Source organism: Gekko japonicus, unplaced genomic scaffold, assembly GCF_001447785.1.
Source record: "Gekko japonicus isolate JY-2015 unplaced genomic scaffold, Gekko_japonicus_V1.1 scaffold128, whole genome shotgun sequence".
Taxonomy (NCBI): Eukaryota; Metazoa; Chordata; class Lepidosauria; order Squamata; family Gekkonidae; genus Gekko; species Gekko japonicus.
Window position 1 is genome coordinate 225020 of NW_015173126.1, and position 8895 is coordinate 233914.

Here is an 8895-nt window from a genome sequence, read left to right on the forward strand (position 1 = left end):
CAGATGGCTTGCCACCCCGGGTGCTAAAAGAAATTGCAGATGTTATTTCAGAGCCTCTGGCTATAATCTTTGAGATGTCCTGGAGTACTGGTGTTGTGCCGGAAGACTGGAGAAGAGCAAATGTTGTCCCGATCTTCAAGAAGGGGAAAAAAACGGACCCCGGAAATTACTGGCCTGTCAGTTTGACATCAATACCTAGAAAAATTCTAGAGCAGATTATTAAACACTCTGTCTGTGAGCATCTTGAACCGAATGAGTTGACTGGTAGTAGCCAGCATGGGTTTATCAAGAATAAGTCATGCCAGCCCAACCTTATCTCCTTTTTTGACAGTTACTAAAATGGTTGACTTTGGCAATGCTGTGGATATAGTGTATGTAGATTTCAGTAAAGCATTTGACAAAGTTTCTCATGATATCCTTGAGGATAAGCTGGTTAAGTGTGGGCTGGATGGTGCAACGGTTGGATAGATTCATGGTTGGTTGAAAAATCGTACCCAACGTAAATGGCTCTGCATCTACATAGAGGGAAGTCTCGAGTAGAGTGTTGCAGGGTTCAGTCCTGGGCCCAGTGTTGTTCAACATCTTTATAAATGACCTGGAGGAAGACATAGAGGGGATGCTTATCAAATTTGCGGATGACACGAAGCTGGGTGGGATTGCTAATTCTGAAGGAGACAGAGTCAGAATTCAAAATGATCTAGATAGGCTGAAACAGTGGGCTGAGACAAATAAAATGAATTTCAGTAGAGAGAAGTGCAAAGGCTTACACTTAGGTACAAAAAAATCAAAGGCACAGATATGGAATGGGGGAGACTTGGCTTGACAGCAGCACATGTGAAAGGGATCTAGGTGTTCTGGTTGATCACAAGCTAAACGTGAGCTTACAGTGCAATGTGACTGCAAAGAAAGCTAATGCAATCTTAGGATGCATTAACAGAAGTATTGTGTTCAGATCACGGGTGGTAGTTCTGCTCTATTCTGCTATGGTCAGGCCTCACCTGGAGTACTGTGTCCAGTTTTGGGCACCACATTTTAGGAAGGATGTTGACAAGCTCGAGCATGTCCAGAAGAGGGCAACCAGGATGGTGAGAGGATTGGAATCCAAGTCTTATGAGGAAAGGCTGAAAGAGTTGGGTATGTTTAGCCTGGGAAAGAGAAGGCTTAGAGGGGATATGATTGCAGTCTTCAAGTATTTAAAGGGCTGTCATGTAAAAGATGGAGTGGATCTATTCTCTCTTGCCCGGATTGCAAGACTAGATCTAACAGGTGGAAATTACAAGGGAGTCGTTACTGGCTAAATATCAGGAGAAACGTCCTAACTGTAAGAGTGGTTGAGCAGTGGAACAGACTGCCTCGGGAGGTGGTGGATGCTCCTTCGCTGGACGTTTTCAAGATGGTCATCTTTCGGGTATGTTGTAGGGCTGTCTTTCGGCTATGGTCCTGCAGAGTGCAGGGGGTTGGATTAGATGACCTGCAAGGTCCCTTCCAACTCTGACATTCTTCATCAGCTGTTGCTAGCAAGGGTAGCAATTCAGAGCACAGTAAAATTATGGGGATGTAGGTGTTACTACCTAAAGGACTGCTGTCCGCAGCAGTAGCCCTGCAGCCTCTGTAACATCTAGTTCCAGGAGTCTCCCCAAAGGTATCTTTATTGGAATCAAAATTCATCCCATCCATTTAGGGCAAATACAGTGGCCTTCAGGGACAAAGCATTCTGGCTTTACTTCTTGACATCACCTGCTGTTACTCTTATTGAGCTTCTCTCATTCCTTGAATGAGATCATTGCCTGGCTGAGGACAAGCTGGATGGAACTAAATTCAGACAACAAAGGGGGAGGGGGGCATTTCTGATGACCTCAGCAAGACAGTATCTTTCTTACCAGACAGCCTGTATCCACAACTCCATCTCTGGCAAGTGCTTTGTGGAATCTAGAGATCCTCTTGGATTTGTCTTTGATTCTGGTACCTAATTAACTACAGCTGCTAAAAGTGCTTTTCTGACTTCCCACGGCCAAATTACACCCTGTTCTGTCAAGATGCAGAGGTAGCCACGGTGAAGCCTGTGTTTATGACTTCCACCCTGGTTTTATTTGAAATGTGCTGTACATGGGAATACAGCCATATAGCAATGAAGGAACTCCGGCTTGGCAGCGCACGGCAGTTTCCTTTGCAGCCTTTAATCAGGGCTGTGCATATGCTTTGATTCTGCAGGAGTTCAGGGCTGGCTGGGGGAGTGTAGAATGTGGATCTGGATAACAAATTCAGCTTCCTGAGAACTTTGTAGTTTGGGTCTTTGGTTTGTTTGTTTGTTTTTTTAAGTTTCTAGCCCTTATCAGGGGGGGGGGATCCACTGACATTTGAGAAGGCAGAGAGTTGTCTTAATTTGATGACCAGGGGCTGGAACTTCAATGTCCTATGTAGTTCTTTGCTATGGATAGCAAAACAGGAATAAATTATGCAAAATAAGATGAATACAAATTAGCATAATTTATATAAATCACAGACTTCTGCTTTTCTTGGCACAGAGTTTGGATTCTGTTGGTGCTGAATTTACCACACAGTACATCACAGTCCTGTTTTGAAATGCAAGATGATGGAAGCATCAAAATCCATGTGTATTTATATAAATATTAGATGTCAATCAAAGATCTATTGTTTAATCAATTAGGTTATTACAAGCAAGCAAATTTAGCTAAATCATACTACACCTAAAATTAGAAAAAACAAACTGGGTGCATGTAAGCACTTTATGTATCTTAACACAAATGCATCCATTTAAAAGCTGACATTGCAATATATTTTGTTCCAATTGTTTGCAATTCTGGCAAGACTTGCAGCTGAATAGGAGATATTTCTCTCTGACAGAAAGTAAATTATTTTTGTCAGAATTGGCCAAACCATCCAACAACAGCAACTCTTTCAGAATATCTATGCTTTGATTCAGTTCAAAGACCTGAAATTAATTTTCAGAGCCTTTGATGTGATGTACTAGCACACTTAGTGTTTTTTTTACTTGCGGATATTTGAATATGTAACATTTTAGTTGCCTGTGAATAGGCATGTTGATCAAATATGAGCCAAATAGCCATCAACACTTGATCGGTTTTCCCCCCAAAAGTTGGAGTCTTAAATTTTGCTGTACTTTTATAACTAAAATTAGTCAATTAAATAAGCTTACCACAACTTCAGCAAAGGAACAGTTCAACAAAGAATAGATCTCAAACTCAGAGAAAGCATTTTCTAAACCCCCCCCCACACACACACACCTTACACAATGCACACAACTTTCTCTCCTTCCGGGTTTAAGGTTTTAGAAACTGGAAATTTTCTATTATCTTCAAAATCAATTTCTTTTTTAAACATTGTGGTTTGGGGGTTCCTGACATCACAGTCTAAAGATGATAGTTTTTCCCCTATTCTTTCCTCTTGCTTTGAGACTTCAGGAATGATTCCACCACATGTTTTTCCAATAAGCCCAGTGAACTCCTTTCATTGTGTGGTCTGTTGTGCTGTGGAATTCTTTTTAAAAATGTACTCAGAAGGAAATGGTGACCCATGTTAAAAAGATTCCTGTTTTTAATGGTATTTCAATGTGACTCCTCATAACAAAACCAAAAATTTGACTCACTCTCATTGTTTATAAACTTTGAACCATTTAAGAGGAGGCTAACCCATCTACCCTAGTTTAACACCCTCTAGATAACCATCTTGGCCAGGCCTGCATTGGAGATCTCCCATCAAAAGAAAAGAAAAAAGACTTTGAAAGAAAGTCTGGAACTTCTTAAAACAATAATAGAAAAGAAAAAAAATTACATACATTCATTCTCTTAGTTGGAAAGTCCACTTTTTTAGCCAGGAACTGGTTGTCTTGATTCAAAGGAATCTTTTTCCTCGGGTATATGCATGCAAGCATATACCTGAAAATTGAACAAGATTCCTTGCAGAAAGTTTCCTTAGACACACAAGCCATCCTCGGATAATGGGGGGCTGGAGTTACCGTGGCAGCCAAGAAATGCATATATCAGTTGGAAATATTTTTTATATTTCAGATAAATGAATGGATCTTGCAAGTGACACTTAAGGAAAGCAATCAGTTCCCCTCCCTCCGACTCTTGTGTGAACAGAGCAGATCTCACTGTTGACCTAGCCCTGCACATAGGTGAGTGAGGGGGGGGGCATTTTGCCTGTGTCCCCTTCTTACTGCAGCTCCTTGTGTCTCATGGCATATTGTTCAAGAGGGTCTCTGGCCTCCCTTACAGGTATTTACGGGCAAGCAGGGGCTGCTACAAGAAGGAAAAAGCAAAGAAGATCCACACCTGTCAACTTCTGTTCATGGGAGCCAATGTCTACAGTTGCACAATATATCTACATTCATTCTCATACTCAGCAAGTCCATTGTGTTTCAGGAACAGGTTGCCTAAAGTCAGCATGCATGCCCTGTCTCCAACCAAACTACCTTTATTCTGAATGGAGCTAGTGTTTGCTCTCTGCTGGAATCTCATACACATTGGAAATCTGGTAAAAATTTCAGAATTCATATCCACACACCTGCCTATTTCATTTCTGAATTATATATCTGGTTGTTCTCACATGGGGATTTTCCCACATATGGAAGCAGGAAACCCCCACACTGAAGGTACACATAATCTTGTGCTCACTTGAAGCACACTTCATTACTTTCCAAGGGCTTTCCACTTTAAACAGGATTTAAACCCATTGAGCTGCGGTGGCTCAAGTGGTTAAGATGCTGAACTGCAGGCTGTGGAAGGTCAGTAGTTCAGCGGTTCAAGACCCGGATGCCGCAAGACAGGGTGAGCTCCCGTCTCTAGTTCCAGCTCCTGCCAACCTAGCAGTTCGAAAGCCAGAAATTGCAAGTAGATAAATAGGTACCACTTTGGTGGGAAGGTAACAGCGTTCCGTGCGCGTTGGTGTTTAGTCATGCCGGCCACATGACCACAGAAACGTCTTCGGACAGTGCTGGCTCTTCGGCTTTGAAACGGAGATGAGCACCACAACCCTAGAGTCGGATTCGACTGGCTTTCGAGCAAGGGAGACCTTTACCTTTTTAAACCCATTTTAATCTGGCTCAAACCAGCAATAGGGTTCCCAACCAAGTGCAAATCTGTTCCCAACCAGTTTGGGAAACCTTCTTCCAATTTCTTGATGAAAGAGAAGAAAGAACATCACCCTATCTGTATTTTATTTTCTAAATAATTGTTTAAAATTTTTTAGCATGGGTTTAGGCTGTGGCTTAGTGATAAAGTATCCATTTTTCATGCATAAGTTCTCAGCTTCAGTTCCAGCATCTCCAGATAAAAAGATCTGTAAGTTGGTAATGTGAAAGATCTTCACCTGTGACCTTGGAGAGCTGCTACCAGTGAGGGCTTCATTACACCAGTGTTTCCCAGTCTGTGGGTGAGGACCCAAAAGTACGTAATGAAGCCTCTGAAAATGGGTCACAGTCCAGCCCTCCCTAATGACCGTTCCTCCCCTTTGCATCCTTCTCTTTCTTTCCTCCTCCTCATTTTTTCGTATTATCATTGCCCCCTCCCTCATTGTGACAATAATGAGGGGGAAAACCCTACAACTGGTAACTTCACAGTAGTAGCTGAAGGGGTAGGGGAAGGTTGGAGAGTAGGTGGGAGCTGTTCAGCATGCCATGGGAAAACCAGAGAAGGATAGAAAGAGTTGTGTCTGTGTGTGTGTGTTGGCTCTTTCCTGGTGCTGCGCAGTAGGCAGCCCAACCTATTGCCCAGCTCCTTGCAGTGCCTCACTGCTCTTGATCTGCTGTGGGAGATATACTGCACCAAGCCCCTTGCCACCAACCTCTTTGCCATCATCTGCCATCTTACACATCTCTTCAGCCCAGCATCCCCCAAGAGCACCTCCTCAAACTCTGGCTCTGGCCCAGCTAGAAAATAAGGAGGAGATGGCTAGATTCATAAGAACATAAGAGAAGCCAATGGTGGATCAGGCCAATGGCCCATCTAGTCCAACACTGTCACACAGTGGCCAAAAATACCAGGTGCCATCAGAAGGTCCACCAGTGGGGCCAGGACACTAGAAGCCCTCCCACTGTTGCCCCCCCCCCAGCACCAAGAATACAGAGCATCACCTGCCCCAGCCTGTGAGTCCCTATCTATACCTTGTGGCTAATAGCCACTGATGGACCTCTGCTCCATATGTTTATCCAATTCCCTATTGAAGTCATCCATGCTTGTAGCCGCTGCTGCCACCTCCTGTGGCAATGAATTCTATGTGTTAATCGCTCTTTGGGTGAAGAAGTACTTCCTTTTATCTGTTCTAACCTGACTGCTCAGCAATTTCATTGAGTGCCCACGAGTCCTTGTATTGTGAGAAAGGGAGAAAAGTACTTCTTTCTCAACCTGCTCTATTCCATGCATAATCTTATAAACTTCGATCATGTCACCTCTCAGCCGTCGTTTCTCCAAGCTAAAGAGCCCGAAGCGTTTTAACCTTTCTTCATAGGGAAAGTGTTCCAACCCTTTTATCATTCTAGTTGCCCTTTTCTGCACTTTTCCCAATGCTATACTATCCTTTTTGAGGTGTGGTGACCAGAACTGTACACAGTACTCCAAATTATCTTGGCACCATGTGCCAAATCCCATTAAAACAATCTTAAAATACACAATTAATGATAAAGTGCTCGCAATATTGATCGATCGTACAGTATATTAATAGTGGCATACAGAAAGATGTAATACTAAATCCCGATTCAGCGGTGTTCCGGCATCCCACCGCGTTGTGGCTCGGTCTCCATACAGGGCTAGCCATCTACTACATATGTTAATCATGGTAGTAGTTGGTGGTGGTGGTAGTGGCAGCTACTAGTTGAAAACCTGGTGGAAGAGCTCCATCTTGCAGGCCCTGCGGAACTGTGCAAGGTCCCACAGGGCCCTGGTCTCCTCTGGGAGCTCAAATGAGGTTGCACCATTGATTATACAGGGGCATTATGATACTGGGTGATTTGTTTTCAATTCCCCTTCCTAATAATCCCCAGCATAGTGTTGGCCTTTTTTATTGCAGTTGCACACTGTCTAGACATTTCCATTGAGTTATCTACTACGACTCCAAGATCTCTCTCTTGGTCGGTCTCTGCCAGTTCGGATCCCATCAATGTGTATTTATAGTTAGGATAGTTAGAGCTTTAGAGACCAACAATATTTTTGGGATGTAAGTTCTCGAGAGTCGAAGCTCCCTCTGTCAGACAACGGGAACACTGACTCTTGAAAGCTTATACTCCAAAAATCTTCTTGTTCTCTAAGGTGTTACCAGACTCAAATCTAGCTGTTCTACTGCAGACCAACAGGGCTACCTTGTGAAACAAACTCCCACTTGCTTGGGCTTCATGATGGGAGCAGCTGCATGCTTTGTGTGATGTTGATGGTTTCTCAAAAAAAACAAACTGGTTGGAGAATATAAAGAGATGCTGGAATAAATGGGCATCTAGGTCATAGTTTGCCTGTGGGCACGTGTGCCATCACCCCAGCCAGGCCCAGACCATCATTAAAGTGTTGAATTCTCTGCCAAATAATTTTAAGTAAATGAAAGTATTTGGGATTGCTTTCCTTACTTTGTTTGGATCATCTTAAGTTAACGTATGAGTTGTTTTTTCTAAAGTAAAACCTCAGTATTCAGGTTAGATTGCCGTGTTGGCACTTTGCGATAAATAAGTGGGTTTTGGGTCGCAGTTTGGGCACTCGGTCTCTAAAAGGTTCGCCGTCACTGGCCTAGAGCATCAAAAACCTTGGGCCAGCCCTGGATGGGTCACTGTACAAAGTGGACTTGTGGGTCACCATACCAAAAAAGTTGAGAACCACTACATTATGCAATCCACATGGTCAACTCATTTCTCCTTTTTGGCCCTGAAAGATAAGTGGAGAGAAGAGAGGAGTCCCATTATACTTGCTGACAAGAGCAGTGAGGGTATCTTCTCTATTGTCTCCTCTTGTTGAGAAGAAAATAGCTTGCCAAGCTGAAGCCAAAATAGTAATACATCAAACAACTGTCTTTTAGCAGGAGAGAGAGATCACATACAGATTTTTAATTTAAAAAAATGCTGTTCTTTTTATGGAAGATGATGTTTTGAGTCCAATAAGATCTCTGGCAGGCAAACAGGGTCAGAGCAATTAAACTTCATAGCCAGTCCCCTCAGGGTCTCTAATTACCATATAAACCACTGGTAATTAGAGGGTAGTTAAATTATGGCACTCTCAGCTGGCTAATGTTCAGCTGCAAACAGAAGTTAGTCAACATGAGGCCAGATGCAACTGTAGGAACAGTCACACAGTTACAAAGGATGAGGTCCGCATGAGGGTTGTGTGACATGTAATGAGGACCTATAGATGGGACAACCTTGATAAACCATGGGTCTCACCTCAATCTAAGGCAGGTTTATGTGTTCAGTTGTTATGTTTGTGGCTTTGTAAGGGGACATCTGAATACAGTTGTGGGTATGTGTAATACCCCGAGGGGGTTGACCATGAGCATTTCAGACTACCACTGTTGTGCCTGTCCATAATCCTGGGCAAGGCTGGGCCCTCTCCATTGCAAGCAGCAGTGAGAAGAAGCTGAGTGGACAGCCTTGAGGTTATAGGCCAACAGGCAGCGGCAGTAAAGGGAAAGAATACGTGTCAGAATCATCAAGGAAAGTCTGCATGGGCTGTTGGCTCACTTGCTTTATTTGGTCCCAACTGCCACCAGCACCACCTGATTTAATAATTGGTCCTGGCCTCCAGCCAACAGAGTCCCCACCTGCCTACCCTTTGAAGGACAGAGATGAGAGCGGTAGAGGAGGAGCATGCTGCAGCTGTCAGAATCAAGTCCAAGCTGGTGAGCAATTGAGCTGAGGTACAGGCAGCAGCATTCACCACA